This window comes from Monodelphis domestica, chromosome 4 (assembly GCF_027887165.1).
Source record: "Monodelphis domestica isolate mMonDom1 chromosome 4, mMonDom1.pri, whole genome shotgun sequence".
In the NCBI taxonomy this organism is placed as follows: Eukaryota; Metazoa; Chordata; class Mammalia; order Didelphimorphia; family Didelphidae; genus Monodelphis; species Monodelphis domestica.
In genome coordinates this window covers 29,528,768-29,552,014 of record NC_077230.1, presented here as the reverse complement: position 1 = coordinate 29,552,014, position 23,247 = coordinate 29,528,768, and the positions used below count along the sequence as shown (strand labels likewise).

Here is a 23,247-nt window from a genome sequence, read left to right as displayed (position 1 = left end):
TTGGTTGGAAGGAGATTCTGAAAGCTCCTTTTACTCTGCCTATATCTTAACTCTGCCTCCCTTAAAGTCCTTTTTGAGCTCTTCCTGAATCTTTTTCCAATCCATATTTTTTCTTTTGCCTTTGCATGTATTTCCTTTGCTTTCATTGTCGCCTTCTGTATCTGTACCTTCCTCTTTGTCTCCGTAAAAATTCTTTAGAGTTAGGGGCTTTTGTTGTTGTTGTTGTTTGCTGATTTTCCTACCTAATTATAGACATGCTCTGTTTCTGAAGATTTGGAGTACCCTCTTATCATTAGTGTTTTCTTGATGGTATTTTTAGCATTCTTTCTGGGTATTTATCAGTTTCAATTCCTGGAGGCTGATGTGATGGTCTGAGGGCTGAGAGCTCTAAAAACCCCTTCTCCCTGATGATTGATTTGACTTTGCAATGCTGATGGCTTTTAAGGACCTGCCTCTGGCTAGGGCATACGCTTTTGAACTCACTCAACTTGATCAGGACAGGAGCTGATCAAATTCTAGTCCCAGGCTTAGACTCAATTATATAAGGGGTGAAACAAGGATGCCCATTATCACCCCTACTTTATCATTATTTTTTGCAAATGAAATGATGATATACATAAAGAGCTCTAGAGAATTAACCAAAAATGAATAGAAACAACAGCTTAGCAAAGTTGTAGAGTATAAAATAAACCAATATAAATCATCAAAATTTCCACATATGGCCATCAAAGTTCAACATCAAGAAATAGAAAAAAGAGTATTCTAGAGGGGAAAGCACGAGTATCAGTAGTAGTGGTAATAGCAGCAACAGAGACCAAAACAGGGGAAGCTGTGGCCATCAGGGCAGTAGTAGCTGCAACTGCAGCAGCAGATCAGCTAAAATGATGAAGAAAGAAATATTTGAATCCCATCAACACCCTTCAAACAACGACAGAATAAAAACACTTCAAAATTTAGCCTGGAGCAGAAGTACCAATAGAAGAAGGAGTGACGGAATGTCCAGTCCAGAATAACATTGAGATACAAGAAGGATTATTTATATTACAAGAATACTAGGAGGAAGCCCTGAACAAGTCTCCATGGTACTTGAACTCAATATATTACAAACTGTGGGAAAACAAGAATAGCTGCCTTGGTCAAGCCCCTCCATGCAAGTTAATCAGGATACTTCTGAAGTATGCTCAACCTGAGACTTACCAAGACTGTTGAGCACACCTCAGGCACAGAATAAGCACAGTACAGTACTCCCTCCACACCAGGAAAAGAGGTAAATGTCATCTTATGGACAAAATCAAAGGGGGAAAAATATCTCAAAAAGGCAGATAGACCAAAATACAAGCTCAGAAGAGAAAAGAAATACAAAATTAAAAAAAAAAAAACATGTAAAACCTCACACTTGATATTAGCCAAAAGTCTAAGTGATCATGTGAAGCCACAAAGGAAAATAAGAAAGGATAGGAAGCCCAAAATGAACCCCTGAAAGAGCTCAGAAAAGGATAGGAAAATAAATAATAAGAATTTAGATTAAAAAAAATAAGAAAAAATGATAGAAAAATCCACATCCTAGAACAAAAAACTTACTAAAGAAAATAATTTCCTAAAAATAAAAAAGAAATTCAATAGCTCAGACAGGACAATAAATCCTTAAAAATGAAGTAGTACAAAGGCTGAAAGAAGAAAATGACTCCTTAAAAATTAAAAAGGTAAAATGGAAGCTAATCATATGCATAAGATATCAGAAAACAATGACACATTTAAAAACATAAAGAATATATTACAAAAACTTGAAATTTCACACTGGTAAAACAATTGACCTGGAAAAGAGCTGGAGAGATGATCAAAAAATCAATGGTTTGTCTGAAATCTATAATCAACAAATGAACTTGGACAGCATACAAATTGAATTTTAAAAATGGTCAGTTGATATGAATAGTCAATTCTCAGAGGATGTAATTAAAGGTAACTATTGTCATATGAAAAAAAATGCTCCAAATTATGCTAGATTAGAATAATGCAAGTTAAAACAACTCTGAGACACCACCTCACACTTAGCAGATAGGCTGACAAGAAAAAAAGAAAAATGATAAATGTTGGAGGGAGTGTGGGATATGTAATTAGAATTTTGCTACCCAAAACTCTCTTTCACAGGTTCCCATCTTCATTCTCACGTTAAATCATGACATTTTTGGAGATAAAGTTGTGAGTGTAGCTAAGCTCCACCTTCTCTCTGGATATTAATTTTAATCTCACAGAGAAAGTTAGGGTACTTTGTACTGATAAAAACACACTTCTGAAAAGCAGTTTGGAAACACATTCTAAGAGCCAATTAAATTTCACATAACCTTTGTTCCTGCAATACACAACTAGGTCTGTTTCCCAAAGAGATCAGAGATAAGGGAGATGGACCTATTTGTATCACAATATTTTTAGCAATTCTTTTTATACTGGCAAAGAAATGGAAACAGATGATGTCCAACACTTTTGGGGAATGACTGAATAAGTTGTGGTATAGGATTATAATAGAATTTTATTACACAAGAAGAAATGATGAACAAGATAAGTTCAGAAACACCTGGAAAGACATGAAATTCTTCAAAGAGGAGTAAGCAGAACCAGGAGAACAATGAATGCAGTAACAGAAATATTATATGGTGATCTACTGTGAACTATTAAACCACTGCCAGAAAAGTGAGTTTCCAACAAAACCACAAGGGACTCATGATGAAAAATGCTATCCACATCCAAAGAAGGAACTGTTGGAGTCTGAGTACAGACCAAAGAATGCCATCTTCCACATGATTTTCTTCAAAAGTTTTTTTTGTTTGTTTGTTGTATGTGATTTATGCCTTCTATCACCACATGAGCAATATGGAAAAATATATTGCATGAAAGCATAAGGATAACCTATATCAGACCATTTACTGCTATGTGGTTCCATGGAGTGAGAGAGAGAGAGAGAGAGAGAGAGAGAGAGAGAGAGAGAGAGAGAGAGAATCTAAATTTTAAAACATTAGAAAACATTGTCAAGAATTATTTCTACATGTAATTAAAAATAAAAGAAAAATATTAAAACAGTGAACTAGCAGGATATCTGCAACAGTATGGAAATCCATAATGGATCCCAAAGCTTAATGCAGTATACTGGATTATGTACCTTCAGGAACAAGTTGGCTGAATGGATTGGGTAGTAATTTTTGTGTTAGTGTTTACCATTGTTAATTTTATCAGTCCCAAGGTATTGGGGTTCTTGTTTTTTTTTTTTGTCTTGGAAATACAGACCTAGTTGCTCTGTCTGTGGCTCATAATTCCTTGTAGTTGTTTATTGTTTTTGCTATTATTTTAATTTAATGGAGGAGAGTCATCATATGACCAGGAAGTCCATACTCTATTAATTATTCACATTTTTGATTCTTTTCAATACATTGAAAATCAAATATTAATTCCTTCTTTTCCTGCATTCTCTTTTTCACTTATATCCATAGGGACTTTTTTTCATCATTACTTGAAAACTTCTATTTTATCTACATCCCCTAAAATTTTTATTCCTGGTGCCAGTATATTCTGTTTTTCTTTTACAAACTATCTTTCAAATGAAATTCTGTGTATCATGATTTAAAATAATCTCCTTCATATCTATAGTTAAGTCCATTCTCTCCTATTATGCCACTAATATAGAAATTTTGTTCAAAAACCTTTACATAATATATAACCACACATTTATAGTCTATTGAGTTCTCCTACTCCTGAAAATCATTTTTTCTTTATACTTCCTTTATTCTATTTTCAGAGAGATCAGTGTTTAGAGCAAGGAGAGAACTCAGAAATCACATATCCCATCTTTCTTTTACATATGAGGAAATTGAGGGACTTTGGGACTAAATGGTTCACCATAGCTAGTATATATTATATCAGATTCAAACACAGGATTCCTCTGACACCAAATACGTTGTCCTTTACATTATGCCGTGAAAACTGAGCACAGTGTTCTATGCCTGTCCAATGATAAATACAATGAATGTGTGCCAAATAACATTAGAGCAATTTGCTAGCTTTAATTATAATCCTTAAACAAATTACTAGATTAAGAAATGAATGAAATATTAAAATCATGTTTGCATGCTGACCTGTTTAAAGCAATGACTCATTCTGACTTGAAAGCTTTACTCTGTAGGGGTCAGAGATGATTTTTTTAATAGTGAAAAAGCAAAATAACTGAAAGATGGCAAGGAGGTAAAGTGGCAAAAGCATTGGCTCATTTAGGAGGGTCTGTGTGGTGGGAGAATAGAGAGCCTGCTGGTCTGTCTGGTCTTATTTAATGTCTTCATTAACAATCTGGAAGAGGGAGCAAATAGCAATTAATTAGATTTCCCTGGGATGTGAAATTGAGAGGTTGTGTGAAAATTACTGAGGGAGGAAATAATGCAAAGGGACCAGAAGCACAAACAGGAAATGTAATAAGCATTGACCTGAATACAAGGGAGCACAAAGCATATAGTTAGATAAAAGAATAAGAATTTTAAAATGAAATTCAAATAAGGAGAGATGAGTGTTATTAATATTCAAGAAAAATAGTTTTCTAACTAAAAATAAATATTCTAAATGTACTTAAAAACAATTTCTATTATGGAGGAGGCAAAATCAGTACAGATTTAATTTGCATTAGAAATCTTAAGTGATACAAATTTTGCTATGTTCACAATACACCCATTTTACCGAGGATCCAAGTATTTATTCCCAAACTGTAGATAATCCACATAGGTTACTAAAAAAAAATCAATAGCAAGATTTAATTTTAACAGTAGAGTGTATACTAATATTTGTTGACTGGTAGACAGCATAAAGATGTTTATGGGTATTTCACAGAAAAGTTCAATGAAAATTTAAATAAAGGGTGAATTCCATTCTCTACTTGTTGAATATGGCAACAGTAAAATATGTTTTTAAAGTATTTTATGGACAAGAGAGAATTTTGTTATTTTTATGTAACAGATGGCTTGTTCAACAAAAATTCAATTATCAATACTAAAATTCCTATTGACTCAGATAAATCCGCCTCTATCCATTCTGGGATGATGGGATGAACAGAAAATTTCTACTGGGTAGAAATAGAAAGAAGGTTAATTTCCAATTCAAACTAAATCTAAGACAGATATTATTACTGTCACTGAAAGATCTAATTTGCATTAACAGAGATACATATAGATAGAGCAGTCTGACCAGGTCACATAGGAAATCGTAGTTCTAATTCAGACTTGTCATCCCTGATGAATGTGTTAAGAATATGGAAGCTCATGGTAGGCTTTACAATAAGAATAATTTTAAAACTTAAGATTCTGAAAAATTTAATAAATGGACTTTAGCAATAAATTAGTTGTGCCTCTACTACACCTAGGACATTCTCTAATTTTTTGGTCTGAAAAATGGAAAATAACTGCTTGGATGAAATATTTATTTCTAAATTACCTCTAATGATGGAATTTAATGAAGAAGAACATCAAATATAGACGTACAGAATTAAAAATTTAGAACATACTTTTTAAAAGTCTCTTAAAATTGTATTATAACTAGCCCACTCCTTATAGACTTGACACTAAAATCAATCATATAACTAGAATTATGTTGCTTAGGAGGTTGGAGATCCCAAAATCTTCTGACAGGAATTCCAAGGATACTCTAGGGTCTATTGATGAATATTTCAAAACACTTTCATCAAGATATTGAAAAGAGTATTTGAATGATGTAAACCAACTGTCTTCAATTTACTAACTTCCATCTAAACATCTAGACAATGTTAATTTTATGTTTCGAGAACTGAGTTGCAATATTTTCAGTAGATTTTTTTTGGAGCAAAATCACAAAGGGACACTTCGGTTATTGTGAACAACTTCAATAAAGGGATAGCATTACACAATCTCTATGAAGCATCAGAAAATTTTGAGTTGAACTAAGAAGAATAATAGTTATTTAGGAAGATGATAATGGATTATGATCTTATTGATTTTAATTGTCCAAAGCACACACTACCTTTGCAAATAAGCATTTGTAAACAATTTAGACAATTAATATTTCTGCTTTAACTTCTTATTTTATATTAAAATTGCAATATTCTTTAGTTCAAAACTAGAAGCCAAAATTTTCTGAAATCTAATTTTCATCTTCCTCCTTCCCTATCCTTTCCCTCCTTTTTTCTTCTCTTCTACTCCTCTACTTCCCTCTAATCCTTTTCTCCCTTTATTGTTTTTTAACTTAAATTTGCTTATTTAATTGCTATATTAAAATACCCATATACTTTCCTCTCTCCCCTTCTTGCATTAGAGAAGGCATAATTTGACAAAAAAGTTATGTGTATATATATGTATACATATATATATATATATTTCATTTATTTCTATTTGTTAGTTCTTTCTCTAGAGGTTGACATACACAAGTCATTCTTCAAATTATTTCTGTGGCTCTATATATAATTTTCTCTTGGTTCTGTTCATTTTGTTTTTCCTAATTTAATGTAGTTCTTTCTATAACTTTAAAAAATTAACCTGTGTAACACAATACTCTACAAAAATCAGTTCTAAACAATTGGGAATATTAATAAATATTGCGAAAATACAATAAAATGATGATTCTTCCTAAATTAATTAATGTATTCAGTTCTGTACCAAAGTAGCCAAAATTATTTCATAGAACTAGAAATAATAATAATAATAATAAAATTATGTGGAAAAACAAGTCCTAGAAAATCAAAAAAATTGATGAAAAAAATTTAAGAAAGTTGACTTAGTTGTACTGGATCTCAAACTATATTATAAAGTGGAAATCGTCAAAAGTATCTGGTTTTTGTTAAAAAATAAAGTGGAGGACCAGTGGAATAGATTAGACATTGAACACTGAGTGACAAATGACCAATGACCATAGTAACATAATGGTTGGTAAATCCAAAGATACAAACTTTATTTATTTTATATTTTTACAATTTTAAACATTATTTTATTTGGTCATTTTCGAATGCTATTCAATAGAAACAAAGATCACTTATTTTTCCTCCCCCTCCTCCTACCCCTCCCATTAGCATGATTCCTCTGGATGTCACATGCTTCCTCAACCCAGAGCCAATTTCCATGCTATTGGTTTCCATAGCAGGGTGTTCATTCAGAGTCTCTCCTCTATCCGATCCCCTCCAACCCTGTAGTCAAGCTGATGCCTTTCCTGGGTGTTTTTATTCCCACCTTCTGTCCTCTGCTTGTGGGTAGTGTTTTTTTTTTTGTTCCTCCTTGATCCCTGCAGGTTGTTCAGGGACATTGCATTGAGACTAATGGAGTCCATTACTTTCGATTATACTACAGTGTATCAGTCTCTGTGTACAATGTTCTCCTGGCTCTCCTCCTCTCATTCTGCATCACTTCCTAGAGGTCATTCCAGTATCCATGGAATTACTCTACTTTATTATTCCTTTTAGCACAATTGTATTCCATCACCAACATTTACAACAATTTGTTTAGCCATTCCCCAATTGAGGGGCATCCCCTCATTTTCCAGTTTTTTTGACACCACAAAGAGCGCAGTTATGAATATAATTGCAAAAGTCTTTTTACTTATTATCTCTTTGGGGTACAAACCCAGCAGTGCTATGGCTGGATCAAAGGGCAGACAGTCTTTTATCGCCCTGTGGGCATAGTTCCAAATTGCCCTTCATAATGGTTGGATCGATTCACAACTCCATCAGCAATAAATTAATGTCCCCACTTTGCCACATGCCCTCCAACATTCATTACTTTCGTTCCCTGTCATGTTAGCCAATCTGCTAGGTGTGTGGTGAAACTAAGAGTTGTTTTGATTTGCATCTCTATGATTATCAGAGATGTAGAGCACTTTTTCATGTGCTTATTAATAGTTTTGACTTTTTTTTAGCTGAAAACTGCCTGTTCATGTCCCTTGCCCATGTATCAATTGGAGAATGGCTTGATTTTTTTGTACAATTGATTTAGCTCTTTATAAATTTGAGTAATTATACCTTTGTCAGAGGTTTTAGTTATGAAGATTGTTTCCCAATTTGTTGCTTCCCTTCTAATTTTGGTTACATTGGTTTTGTTTGTCCAAAACCTTTTTAAGTTGATGTAGTCAAAATTATTTATTTTACATTTCGTGACTCTTTCTATGTCTTGCTTTGTTTTAAAGTCTTTCCCTTCCCAAAGGTCTGACATGTATACTATTCTGTTTTTGCCTAATTTACTAATAGTTTCCTTCTTTATGTTCATTTCAGTCACCCATTCTGAGTTTATCTTGGTATAGGGTGTGAGGTGTTGATCCAGACCTAATCTCTCCCAAACTGTCTTCCAGTTTTCCCAGCAGTTTTTGTCAAATAGTTGTTTTTTGTCCCAAGAGCTGGGATTTTTGGGCTTATCATAGACTGTCTTGCTGAGGTCACTTACCCCAAGTGTATTCCACTGATCCTCCTCTCTGTCGCTTAGTCAGTACCAAATTGTTTTTTTTTTGGGGGGATTTTTTTAAAAATATATTTTATTTGATCATTTCCAAGCATTATTCGTTAAAGACATAGATCATTTTCTTTTCCTCCCCCCCCCACCCCCCATAGCCGACGCGTAAGTCCACTGGGCATTAGATGTTTTCTTGATTTGAACCCATTGCTTTGTTGATAGTATTTGCATTAGAGTGTTCATTTAGAGTCTATCCTCTGTCATGTCCCCTCAACCTCTGTATTCAGGCAATTGCTTTTTCTCGGTGTTTCCACTCCCATAGTTTATCCTTTGCTTATGAATGGTGTTTTTTTCTCCTGGGTCCCTGCAAGTTGTTCAGGGACATTACACCACCACCAATGGAGAAGTCCATTACGTTCGATGATACCACAGTGTGTTTGTCTCTGTGTACAATGTTCTCCTGGTTCTGCTCCTCTCGCTCTGCATCACTTCCTGGAGGTTGTTCCAGTCTCCATGGAACTTCTCCACTTTATTATTCCTTTTAGCACAATAGTATTCCATCACCAACATATACCACAGTTTGTTCAGCCATTCCCCAATTGATGGGCATCCCCTCGTTTTCCAGTTTTGGGCCACCACAAAGAGCGCAGCTATGAATATTCTTGTACAAGTCTTTTTGTCCATTATCTCTTTGGGGTACAGACCCAGCAGTGCTATGGCTGGGTCAGTACCAAATTGTTTTGATGACCACTGCTTTATAGTATAGTTTGAGATCTGGGACTGCAAGGCCACCTTCCTTTGTATTTTTTTTTCATTATTTCCCTGGATATCTTTGATAATTTGTCCTTCCAAATGAAGTTTGTTATGGTTTTTTTCTAATTCAGTAAAAAAAAAAATTTTGGCAGTTCAATGGGTATGGCACTAAATAGATATATAATTTTGGGAAGGTCATCCAACCCATAAGCAGTTAATATTTTTCCAATTGCTCAGGTCTAGTTTTAATTGTGTGGAGAGTGTTTTATATTTATGTTCATATAGTTCCTTTGTTTGTCTCGGGAGATAGATTCCTAAGTATTTTATTTTGTCTAAGGTGATTTTAAATGGGATTTTTCTTTCTAATTCTTGCTGCTGAGATGTGTTGGAAATATATAGGAATGCTGATGACTTATGTGGGTTTATTTTGTATCCAGCAACTTTGCTAAAGTTGTTGATTATTTTGATTAGCTTTTTTGTTGATTCTCTAGGATTCTTTAAGTAGACCATCATATCATCCTCAAAGAGTGATTGTTTGATCTCCTCATTGCCTAATTTAATGCCCTCAATTTCTTTTTCTTCTCTAATTGCTACTGCTAGTGTTTCTAGTACAAAATTAAATAATAAAGGTGATAACGGGCATCCTTGTTTTACTCCTGATCTTACTGGGAAGGCTTCAATTTTATCTCCATTGCAGGTGATGTTTGCTGATGGTTTTAGATATACCCTCTGTATTATTTTTAGGAAAGGCCCTTGTATTCCTATACTTTCCAATTTTTTCAATAGGAATGGGTGTTGTATTTTATCAAAGGCTTTTTCTGCATCTATTGAGATAATCATGTGATTTTTGTCTGTTTGTTTGTTGATATGGTTAATTATGTGTATGGTTTTCCTAATATTGAACCATCCTTGCATTCCTGGTATGAACCCTACCTGATCATAGAGGATAACTCTTTTGATGACTTGCTGGAGTCTTTTTGCTAGTATCCTATTTAAGATTTTTGCATCTATATTCATTAGGGAGATTGGCCTATAGTTTTCTTTCTCTGTTTTTGATCTCCCTGGCTTTGGGATCAGTATCATGTTTGTGACATAAAAAGAATTTGGTAGAACCCCTTCTTGGCTTATCCTGTCAAATAATATGTATAGTTGTTCTTTGAATGCTTGATAGAATTCATTTGTGAATCCATCTGGATCTGGGGATTTTTTCTTAGGGAATTCTTTCATGGCTTGTTCAATTTCTTTTTCTGATATGAGGTTGTTTAGGTAATTTATTTCTTCCTCTTTTAGACTAGGCAATTTATATTTTTGTAAGTATTCATCCATATCACCTATATTGCAATATTTGTTGCCATATAATTGGGCATAGTAGTTTTAAATGATTGCCTTAATTTCCTCTTCATTAGAGGTGAGTTCTCCCTTTTCATCTTGGATACTGTCAATTGGTTTCTTTTTTGTTTCCTTTTTTAAATTAGACTGACTAGTACTTTGTCTATTTTATTTGTTTTTTTCAAAGTACCAGCTTCTAGACTTATTTATTAAATCAATAGTTCTTTGACTTTCGATTTTATTAATTTCTCCTTTGATTTTTAGGATCTCTAATTTAGTCTTCATCTGAGGATTTTTAATTTGTTTGCTTTCGAGTTTTTCAATTTGCATGCCCAATTCATTGATGTCTGCCCTTCTTAATTTGTTAGCTGCATCCCATAGGTTTTGAAAGGATATCTCACCATTGTCGTTTTCTTCAATGAAGTGATTGATTGTTTCTACGATTTGTTCTCTAACTAACTGATTTTGGAGTATCATATCACTTAATATCCAATTAATTTCTGATTGATCTCTTCATGTACCCTTACTAATTATTATTTTCATTGTACTGTGGTCTGAGAAGTTTGCATTTATTATTTCTGCTCTTTTGCACTTGTTTGCAATGTTTTTGTGCCCTAATACATGGTCAATTTTTGTGAATGTACCATGTGCTGCTGAAAAGAAGGTGTATTCCTTTTTGTCCCTATTTATTTTTCTCCACGTGTCTATTAACTCTAATTTTTCTAAGATATCATTCTCTTTTTTCTCCTCTTTCTTATTTATATTTTGGTTTGATTTATCTAGCTCGGATAGAGGAAGGTTCAGATCTCCCACTAGTATAGTTTTTCTGTCTATTTCATCCTTGAGCTCCTCTAGTTTATCCTTTAGAAATTTGGATGCTATGCCATTTGGTGCATACATATTAAGTACAGATATTTCCTCATTGTCTATACTGCCTTTTATCAAGATGTAGTTACCTTCCCTATCTCTGTTAAATAGATCTATTTTTACTCTGGCTTTGTCAGATATCATGATTGTGACTCCTGCCTTCTTTTTATCAGTTGATGCCCAATAGATTTGGTTCCATCCTCTTACTTTCACCCTATGCGTAATTACCTTCTTCCTGTGTATTTCTTGGAGATAGCATATGGTAGGATTCTAATCAACTTTGCTATTCACTTGTGTTTTATGAGTGAGTTCATTTCATTCATATTCAGAGTTATGATTACTAGCTTTGTATTTCCCAGCATTTTGATTTCTACTACTGGTCCTGCCTTTTCTTCTTTCACTATTTCCTGCTACACCAATGTTTGCTTATACTCAGTCCCTCTAGTTCCCACTCTTATTTTACTTCCCTTTCTATCCCCCCTCCCTTCTTGTTCCCGACCTTATTTTCCCCTGTAGTCTTTTTAAAATTTTCCCCCCACCCTCTCCCTCAATTGTACTGCTTCCCTTCCCACCAGTCTGTTTTTTACCCTTCTATTCCCCTATAGGGCACAAATCTATTCTCTGCCTCAATGGATTGGATTGTTCTTCCCTCTTTGGATCAGTTTCAAAGTACGTAAGAGTTTAGTATTACCCATCTCCAACCTCTTTACCCTTCCAGTGCATCAGTGTTCTCCCCCGTCCCGCCATGAACTTCTTTGTGACATATCAATTTACCCCCATTTGTTTCTTTTCCCATTTCTTTTAGTATTAGCCTCTTTTTATAAAGTTTATATATATATATGTATATATATATATAAAGGTTATATACATATTTATATATCTGTATATACACACATGCATATGTATTTATGCATACATATATCTATATACATACTTATGTCTTGTCCTTTCATCCTATACAGTTTGAAACTGTTCCTTCTATGTGTAATTCTTCTAGCTGCCCAGGTGATAGCAACAGTTTTTAAGAGTTACCAATGACCTCTTTCCTTTTAGGAATATATATTTTAACTTATTGAGTCTCTTAAAATATTTTTTGTTGTTTTTGTTTTGTTTTTCTTTTTCCCCTCTTTTTTAATTACCTTTTGATGATTCTCCTGAGTTCTGTGCTTGGACATCAAATTTTCAGTTGAGGTCTAGTCTTTTCTTTAAGGATGCTTGGAATTCTTCTATTGTGTTGAATGCCCATACTTTGCCATGTAAGAATATAGTCAGTTTTGATGGGTAGTTTATTTTTGGTTGTAGACCTAGTTCCCTTGCTTTCCAGAATATCTTATTCCATGCCTTTCAGTCCTTCAGTGTGCATGCAGCCAGATCCTGCGTTATCCTCACTGTGGTTCCGTGGTATCTGAATGGCTTCTTCTTGGCAGCTTGTAATATCTTTTCTTTGGTCTGATAGTTTTTCAATGTGGCGATAACATTCCTGGGTGTTGTCAGTTGGGGATTAAATACAGGAGATGATCTATGGATTCTTTCAATCTCCACTTTCCCCTCTTGTTCTAGGATATTGGGGCAGTTTTCCTGAATAATTTCCTGTAGTATTATGTCCAGGATTTTTCTTTTGTCATGGTCTTCTGGTAGACCAATGATTCTTAAATTGTCTCTTCTTGAAGGATTTTCTAAATCGTCTGTTTTGTGAATGAGATGCTTCACATTTTCCTCAATTTTTTTAAATTCTTTTCGTTTTGTTTTATAGTGTCCTGCTGCCCAGTATTTGTCTGTGCTCTTGCTCCTCTCATTTTTTTTTTTTTTGGTTTTGGGGCTTCTGTCAGTTTTCCCTCTTGGAGCTTTAACAGGATATCTCTAAGTGTAGTCTCTGGTGGAGGTTTGTTGGGGTTTGAGCTTCCCTGTTCTCTGGGGGCTTTTAATTGTATTAAAGTAGAACAGTCAATGAGGATGGTTGTGGATCCTGGGCTTCCCTGAGTTCTGGAGACTTTTGATGGGATTAAGTTCAGCTTAGTAGTGCTGCCTGTACTCTGAGTCCAAAACTTCCTGGAAGGCTGGAGCCAATATGGAGGATTTCCACAGCTTCTTCCAGACTGCCAGGACTATGCACCCTCTCTAGATTCTTCCCTTCCATCTGCATTGGACACTCTGAACTTAGCACAACCCTGCTTGCAATGTAAGCCCTCCAGACCAGCACCCTTGTTCGCCCAGAAGTTCCCCATGCCTCTGGAGTCTCAGAGCTCTGGGTGGGAGGGGGGATGTGTCCTGGAACCTTCCTTATGTCTTCCCCTTAAACCCAAGTGTCCTCCAATTCCAGCTTTTCGGGGGGGCGTACCTTTTGAATTAAGTCCAGGAGGAAGGTTCCTTGGCTCTGTCTTGTTGTTAAGTTTGTTTTTCAGTTCCCTAGGAGCATTCGATTTATGATCAGTTAGGAAGCATATTCAGAGGTCTGAACTTCTGCTCCTTGTAGGCCGCCATCTTGACTCCACCTCCCATATTATCATTTTTATTGTATTAGCTCATCCTATCATGAGCTATTAATATTTTTCCAGTTATTTAGATCTAGTTTTAATTGTGTGGCAAGTGTTTGCAGTTATATTCATATAATTCCTTTGTTTTCCATGGCAGGTAGATTCCCAGGACCTTTATAATATTTAATTTTATTTTAAAAAGAATTTCTCTGGACTTTGTTGGTAATATATAAAAATGCTAACTACTAATAATTGCTAATAAATGTGGATTTATTTTGTATCCTGGTACGTAACTAAAGTTACTCTTTCACCTAATTTTTAGTTTATTCTCTAGGATTCCGTAGGTATATCATCATGTCATCTGCAAAGAGAAATAGTTTAATTACATCATTGCCTGTTTTATCTCCTTCAATTTATTTCTCCCATAATGCTAAAGGTAGCATTTCTAGAATAATATTTAATACTAGAAGTGATAATAAAATCCTTGCATCTCACCTGATTCTTTTTTTTAGTCCTTATGAACATTTCTTTTTCTTTTTTTTTAATTAATTAATTAATTTATTTATTTTTTCTTTTCCTCCTCCCACCACCCTCCAACCACTTCTCCCATAGCTGGTACACAATTCCACTGGGTTTCATGTGTGTTCTTGGTTCGAACCCATTTCCATGTTGTTGGTATTTGCACTAGAGTGTTCATTTAGAGTCTCTCCTCAGTCATTTCCTCACAGCCCCTGTAGTCAAGCAGTTGTTTTTCATCGGTGTTTTTACTCCCACAGTTTATCCTCTGCTTGTGGATAGTGTTTTTTAGATCCCTGCAGATTGTTCAGAGACATTGCATTGTCCCTAGTGGAGGAATCCATTACCTTCGATTGTACCACAGTGTATCAGTCTCTGTGTACAATGTTTTCCTGGTTCTGCTCCTTTAGCTCTGCATCACTTCCTGGAGGTTGTTCCAGTCTCCATGGAATTCCTCCACTTTAAGATTACTTTTAGCACAATAGTATTCCATCACCAACATATACCACAATTTGTTCAGCCATTCCCCAATTGACGGGCATCCCCTCGTTTTCCAATTTTTGGCCACGACAAAGAGTGCTGCTATGAATATTCTTGTACAAGTCTTTTTCCTAATTATCTCTTTGGGGTACAAACCCAGCAGTGCTATGGCTGGATCAAAGGACAGACAGTCTTTTATCGCCCTTTGGGCATAGTTCCAAATTGCCCTCCAGAATGGTTGGATCAGTTCACAACTCCAACATCAATGAATTAATGTCCCTACTTTGCCTCATCCCCTCCAGCATTCATTACATTCCATAGCTGTCATGTTAGCCAATCTGCTAGGTGTGAGGTGATACCTCAGAGATGTTTTGATTTGCATCTCTCTGATTATCAGAGATGTAGAGCACTTTTTCATGTGCTTATTAATAGTTTTGATTTCTTTGGCTGAGAACTGCCTGTTCACGTCCCTTGCCCATTTATCAACTGGAGAATGGCTTGATTTTTTGTACAATTGATGTAGCTCTTTGTAAATTTGAGTAATTAAACCTTTGTCAGAGGTTTTTATGAAGATTGTTTCCCAATTTGTTGCTTTCCTTCTTATTTTAGTTATATTGGTTTTGTTTGTACAAAAGCTTTTTAATTTGATGTAAATGAAATTATTTATTTTACATTTTATGACTCTATGTTCTGCTTGGTTTTAAAGTCTTTCCCTTCCCAAAGGTCTAACAGGTATACTATTCTGTGTTTACCTAATTTACTTTTTGTTTCCTTCTTTATGTTCATGTCAGTCACCCATTTTGAATTTATCTTGCTGTAGGGTGTGAGGTGTTGATCTAATCCTAATCTTTCCCACACTGTCTTCCAATTTTCCCAGCAGTTTTTATCGAATAGTGGATTTTTGACCCAAAAGCTGGGATCTTTGGGTTTATCAAATATTGTCTTGCTCAGATCACTTGCCCCAAGTCTATTCCACTGATCCTCCTTTCTGTCTCTTAGCCAGTACCAAATTGTTTTGATGACTATTGCTTTGTAATATAGTTTGATATCTGGGACTACAATGCCCCCTTCCTTTGTATTTTTTTTTCATTATTTCCCTGGATATCCTTGATCCTTTGTTATTCCAAATGAACGTTGTTATGGTTTTTTCTAAATCAGTAAAGAACTATTTTGGAAGTTCTATGGGTATGGAACTAAATAGATTAGTTGGGTAGGATGGTCATTTTTACTATATTTGCTCATCCTACCCATGAGCAGTTAATGTTTTTCCAATTGCTCAAGTCTAGTTTTAGTTGTGTGGAGAGTGTTTTGTAGTTGTGTTCATATAGTTCCTGTGTTTGACTGGGGAGATAGATTCCTAGGTATTTTATTTTATCTAAGGTAATTTTCAATGGGATTTCTCTTTCTAGTTTTTGCTGCTGAACTATGTTGGAGATGCATAGAACTGCTGATGTCTTATGCGGGTTTATTTTGTATCCTGCAATTTTGCTAAAGTTGTAGATTATTTCAATTAGCTTTTGGGTTGAATCTCTAGGATTCTTTAAGTAGACCATCATGTCATCTGCAAAGAGCAATAACTTAGTCTCCTCCTTCCTATTTTGATGCCTTCAATTTCTTTTTCTTCTCTAATTGCTACTGCTAGTGTTTCTAATACAATGTCAAATAGTAGAGGTGATAATGGGAATCTTTGTTTCACTCCTGATCTTATTGGGAAAGCATTTAGTTTATCTCCATTGCAGATGATACTGGCTGATGGTTTTAGATATATACTGTTTATTATTTTTAGGAAAGACCCTCCTATTCCTATGCTTTCTTGTGTTTTCAATAGGAATGGATGTTGTATTTTAACAAAGGCTTTTTCTGCATCTATTGAAATAATCATGTGATTTTTGTTGGTTTGCTTGTTGATATGGTCGATTATGTGGATGGTTTTCCTAATATTGTACCAGCCCTGCGTCCCTGGTATAGATCCTACTTGATCATGGTGGATGACCCTTCTGATCACTTGCTGGAGTCATTTTGCTAGTATTCTATTTAAGATTTTTGCATCTATATTCACTAGGGAGATTGATCTATAATTTTTTTTCTCTGTTTTTGATCTGCCTGGTTTTGGAATCAGTACCATGTTTGTGTCATAATAGGAGTTTGGTAGAATTCGCTCTTTGCTTATTATGTCAAATAGTTTGTATAGTATTTGGAATACTGTTCTCTCAATGTTTGATAGAATTCACTTGTGAATCCGTCAGGCCCTGGGGATTTTTTCTTAAGGAGTTCTTTGATGGCCTGTTGGATTTCATTTTCTGATATGGGATTATTTAAGAATTTTATTTCTTCTTCTGTTAGTCTAGGCAGTTTGTATTTTTGTACATATCACCTAGATTGCTGTATTTATTGCCACATAATTGGGTAAAGTAATTTTTAATGATTGCCTTGATTTCCTCTTCATTGGAGGTGAAGTCCCCCTTTTCATCTTTGATGCTGTTAATTTGCTTTTCTTCTTTACTTTTTTTAAATTATATTGACCAGTACTTTGTCTATTTTGTTTGTTTTTTCAATGTACCAACTTCTAGTCTTATTTATTAAATCAATAGTTCTATCACTTTCGATTTTATTAATTTCTCCCTTAATTTTTAGGATTTCTAGTTTGTTTTTTTGCTGGGGGTTTTTAATTTGATCTCTTTTGAGTTTTTTATTTGCATTTCCTATTCATTGATCTCTGCCCTCACTAGTTTGTTAATATATGCAGTCAGGGATATGAATTTACCTCTGATTACTGCTTTGGCTGCATTCCAAAAGGTTTGAAAGGATATCTGGCCATCGTCATTTTCCTTGATGAAATTATTAATTGTTTCTGTGATTTCTTCTCTTACTAAATGTTTTTGGAGTATCATATAATTTAATATCCAATTAATTTTTGATTCGGTTTTCCACATACCGTTACTGACCATTATTTTTATTGCCTTGTGATCTGAAAAGGCTGCATTTATTATTTCTGCTTTTTTGCATTTGTATGCTATGTTTCTGTGACCTAGTGTATGGTCAATCTTTGTGAATGTGCCATGTGGTTCTGAGAAGAAGTGGTATTCCTTTTTTTCCCTATTTATTTTTCTCCATATGTCTATTAACTCTAATTTTTCTAAGATTTCATTTACTTCTTTTACCTCTTTCTTATTTATTTTTTGATTTGATTTATCTAAATTTGATAATGGTTGATTCAAATCTCCCACTAATATGGTTTTACTGTCTATTTCTTCCTTCAATTCTCCTTGTTTCTCCATTAGAAATTTGGGTGCTATATTATTTGGTGCATACATGTTGATTAGTTACATTTCCTCATCTAAAGTCCCTTTTAACAAAATATAATTACCCTCCCTATTCCTTTTAATCAGGTCTATTTTTGCTTTGGTTTTATCAGATATCATGATTGCAACTCCTGCCTTCTTTCTATCAGTTGAGGCCCAGAAGGTCTTACTCCATCCTTTAATTCTGACCTTTTGAGTGTCTACCTGCATCATGTGTGTTTCTTGAAGACAACATATGGTAGGGTTTTGGATTCTAACCCTTTCTGCGATTCGTCTACGTTTTATGGGTGAGTTCATCCCATTCACGTTTAAAGTTATGATTGTGACTTGTGAATTCTCTGGCATTTTGATATCCTTCCCTAATTCTAACCTTTCTTCTTTAGCTCTAACCGTTTAATCCAGTGATCTATTTTAAATCAGTCCCCGTTTTCCCCTTCCTTGATATGTTTCCCTTTCTAGCCATTCACAATCAGTCCCCGTTTTCCCCTTCCTTGATATGTTTCCCTTTCTAGCCATTCCCTTTTTGTTCCCTCCCCGTATCCCCTCTTCTTCCCTCCCCTTTTGTTTTCCCTCCCCCCCTCCCCTACTTTGTTTTCCCTTCTCCCTACCCTTGTTGGGTAAGATAGAATTCAAGATCCCAATGGATCTGGATGTTTTTCCCTCTCAGAGTTGATTTCCCTGAGAGTAAGGTTTAAATAAAAACTCTCTTCCTCTCCATCTTATAGGAGTTTTCATCCCCTCCCCTTCCCATGTGAATCTTTGTCTGAAAAAGGTTATTCTATTTGATTTTCCCCCTATTTACACATTACATTTTCCATATATTAATATATATAGATTGATATAAATATAGTCCTTATAGAAGAGAGTTTGAATAAATGAAAAGATAACAATTTTCTCCTTTTCCCTTTCCATCATATTTACCTTTTCAGGTATTCCATGCTCTTTGTTTTTTGATATCAAATTGTCCACAGAGCTCTGGTCTTTTCATTGCAAAAACTTGGAAATCTTCTATTTTGTTAATGCCCATACTTTCCCTTCAAAGTATATAGTCAGTTTTGCTGGATAGCTGATTCTTGGTTGAAGGCCCAGCTCTCTTGCCTTTCTGAAAATAATGTTCCATGCCTTACGATCATTCAGAGTAGAACTTGCAAGGTCTGATGTAACCCTGATTGGCATTCCTTTATATATAAATTGTCTTTTTCTGGCTTCTTGTAGGATTTTTTTTTTTTTTTTTGCTTGAAAGCTTTGGAATTTGGCAATTACATTCCTGGGAGTTGTCTTTTGGAGTTTTAGTGCAGAGGGTGTTCTGTAAGTTCTTTCAGTGGCTGTACTTCCCCCTTGTTCTAGAATCTCTGGGCAATTTTCTTTGATTATATCTTGTATTATGATGTCGAATTTGCTGTTTATTTCTGGATTTTCTGGTAGTCCAATTATTCTTAAATTATCTCTTCTTCCTCTATTTTCCAAGTCTGTCACCTTGTCAGTGAGATATTTTATGTTCTCTTCTAATTTCTTGGTCTTTTGGGTTTGCTTTATTGATTCTTGCTCTTTTACCTGCTCGTTGTCTTCCAGTTGCCTAATTCTGACTTTTAAAGCCTGGTTTTCCTTTTCTGTTTGGTCGAACCGGTTTTGTAGTTGCATGAAATTCTTTTGCATTAATTCTCACTTTTCCTGCCAGAAGGCTTCAATCTTTTTGATCATTTTTGATTCAAATTCTTCAAAAGTTTGTGGAGAGTTTCCATTTCCTTTGGAAGGTTTCGGCGCATTTGCTTGTTTTTCCTCTTCTATCTCCTCTGTATTTTGTATTTTTGCTCCATAAAATGTGTCCAAAGTTACCCCCTTCTTGTTTTTCCTGTTGTTTTGAGGCTTTTTTGCTTCTGTGCTGTTTGCCATCTCTATCTGAGTGAGGGGGGCTGGCTCTTCTGTTATCTGTCTGTTATTCAGTGGCTTTAGCCCCAGGCAAATTGTCTGTCTTACCTAGGAAGCCCAGAATTGCTGGTGTTTCTGTTTTTCGGTGTTACTACCCTCCTCAGTTCTCTCCCGATGCTTCTCTGTTGCCTTACTTCTATGGCTTGACACTCTCAGATGTATTTCAATGCCTTTGCTGGCCAGAGGAGCCTGCACTCTGAGGGGTAGGGGCCGTGCTTTCCTTGAGCTCCAAGGGCTGGTGATAGGATTAACCTCAGACTGAGTATGCCCTGAGCCAGGGATCTTCGGTGAGACTCAGATGGAAGGATCTGGTCAGGGGGCTACAGGCTCCCCCCCTCTCTCTGTTTCCCTGCTGTCTGGGTGCCCCCTGGACTGGCTCAAGTTGTTTTCAGGATGCGGCCTTCAGAATAGCCGGCTCCCCGAGGCTCTTATGCCTGCCCTGAGGTTCTTGCTGCTGCCTTCGATTCAGTGCTCTGGGTTTGGGGGGATGGGTCCTGGGACCTTCCTTTTGCCTACTCCTTAGATCCGAGTGATCTCAGGTTCTGACTTTTGGGAGGCCTTTCCTTTTGATCCAGGTCCAGGAGGAGTGTTCCTGGGGTCTATTCTGTTGTTTGTTTTGAATTTCAGTGCCCTAGGAGCATTCAGTTTGAGGTCAGTAAGGAAGGGTTTCTGGAGCTCTGAACTTTAGCTTTCTCTAAGCTGCCATCTTGACCAGAAGTCCTTCTCCTGATTCTTATTGGAAAGGATTTTAACATATCCCCATAGCAGATGATATTTGCTGAAAGTTATAGATAGATACTACTTATCATTTATAATTATGATTACTAATTCTGTATTCTCCTCTATCTTATCTTCCTCCTTTGATTCTACTCTTTTTCTTTTACTTTTACTCTGTCCCTCCTCACCAGTGTTTCCCTTTTCATCGTCCTCTCTTCTTCCCCTTCCCTCTTATTACCACCCCTTTGCCCTTGTCTTATTCCCTTCCTCCTTCTCTTTAGGGTAAGATAGAATTCAATGCCTCAATTAGTATGGATGTTATTCCCTCTACTCTGACTCAGTTACAATGAAAGTAATTTTTAAGTATTGCCCCTTCCCACCTACACCCTCCCCTAAACTGTAATTGTTTTTCATACCTCTTTAAGTGAGATAATTTATCCCAGTCTATCTCTCCCTTCCTTTTTCTCTCAGTGCAATCCTCTTCCCTGCCCTTGATTTTTTTTTGCCTACCATGTAATCTTCATCATCCTCCACACCCTCTGTGTATGGACACTTCTTCTAATTGGACTACTACTAATACTTTTTTAAAAAATTACAAATGTTCTCTTTCCGTGTAACAATATATATATATATATATATATATAGACATTTTTGAGTCCCTTAATTTTTCTTTTTCTTATTTACCTTTTTTAGGTTTCTCTTGAGTCTTGTGTTTTGTTATAGACATTTTAAGAAAGGGGAAAGGGTTTATACAAAGGGTAAAATCACATATAAATAAAATGAATTTATTAACAAAGAAGGGAAGGCTGGAAAAGGAATGAGGGAGAGGTTGGCATCTTACTATAAGTCCAAGATATTTCCCACTATAATTAATTTCCTAAACTAACCTCTCTAAATAACTAAACTACAGATTACTAAGGGGTAAATCTTACATGGATCCCAGAATCTCACAGAGTCCTTGGCAGATAGATAGCAGGAATCTAGCTGTTGAGTCCTTAGTTGTCCCAGGGATTTGAGAGAAAGGCTCCTACAACACACTCTGTCCACCAGGAATGTATGGGGAATCTTCCTCTCAGCTTTGTTTAGTTCAGAGGCAGTCAGCTTCCAAGATTATCTATCCAGATCCACACACCTGTCAGGCTTCACCATCAGCCCCAGACATACCACTAGAAATGGTGTCTTCAACAGCTTGGAACTTTTCCCCTGCCAGCTCTCAGAGAATTCTGAGCTTGAGGGCTGCCAATCAAAACTACTGTGAAACTTCTTGTACTTTATAACTTCCCTCTCTATAGTTTGGATGTCAGATTTTCTGTTTTGGTCTGGTCATTTCATTAGGAATATTTAGAAATCTTCTATTTTATTGAATGACCATTTCCCCCTTAAAAGAATATAATCATTTTGTTGGATAGGTGATTCTGGTTTATATAGTTAAATCTTTCACCTTACAGAATATCACATTCCATGACTTTTGATCCTTTAATGTGGAGGCTACTAAATCCTGTGTAATCCATACTAAACTATGGTATTTGAATTATTTCTTTCTGGCTGCTTGCAGTATTTTTTCCATAGCTTGGGAGTCTTGAATTTAACTATCATACTCCTGGGAGTTGTCATTTGGGAATTTCCTTCTGGAGGTAGTCTGTGGATTCTTTAAATTTATGTTTTACTCCTCTTGTTCAAGACTATCAGGCAATTTTCTTTGATAACTTCTGATACTATGATGTTTAGACTTTTTCATTTATAGCTTTCAGTTTTTCTAATCAAATTCTGTTCCTTTTGCTATTTTAGGATTAAGATACAAAATATTGGCCTTTTGCTCAAGAAGAGAATAGTTTTTATAGTGTTATGAAGTTTAGTACACCAATTTGAGCTCAATTATTATATAGCTAGTCCATTATATTCCTGAGACAATTCAAGTACTACATATTTACTTTATTATTTTCTATTTTTTCTTTCACAAAGACTATAAAATGTTTGTCCATTAAAAAGAAAAGTGTTGTTGAAGAAACTTATCCTATCTCTTAAAAAAATTCTCGTTTGCTTACCTTTTTAAACTTTTGAAAACCATGCACAAAAGTTTACAAAATGATTCGTAATAATTATAGCTTTTATCCATATTGTGTTTTGGAACCAACCATGCCTAATTTCTCCCCTGGCATACTTCCTCTTTTCTACTTTCCTCTATTTTTATTCTCAGTTTTTACTACTATAAAAGGTAAACTAGAAGCAATAAATAAATGCTAGCTAACTGACTGATTGATTTAAATATTTTCAAAATAATTTAAATTCATTATTTTAGTTGATCCTCATTAGTACTATGTCTAGTATGTAGCATCATCATTCATATTTTATAGATGAGGAATCTGAGATTCATTAACTTAAGGCACTTACTGAAGTAAGGTTTAAGGCCAATTTACAAAATAGATTGCAGAAAGTCTAGTCAGGAAG

At 35.2% G+C, this 23,247-nt stretch overlaps 1 long non-coding RNA gene across 2 annotated transcripts in view; it reads left to right on the top strand.

Moving 5' to 3' along the window:
• Positions 1 to 23,247, top strand: part of LOC103105659 (uncharacterized) — a 272,991-nt gene that overhangs the window by 84,019 nt on the left and 165,725 nt on the right. Inside the window, exon 1 of one of the 2 annotated variants that reach the window (XR_008918328.1) lies at positions 18,272 to 18,440. The exons of the other annotated variant lie outside the window; for it this stretch is intronic. This is a non-coding gene — a long non-coding RNA (uncharacterized LOC103105659). Of the gene's footprint in view, positions 1 to 18,271; positions 18,441 to 23,247 lie in introns of those variants that run through there. 2 annotated transcript variants of the gene reach the window in all.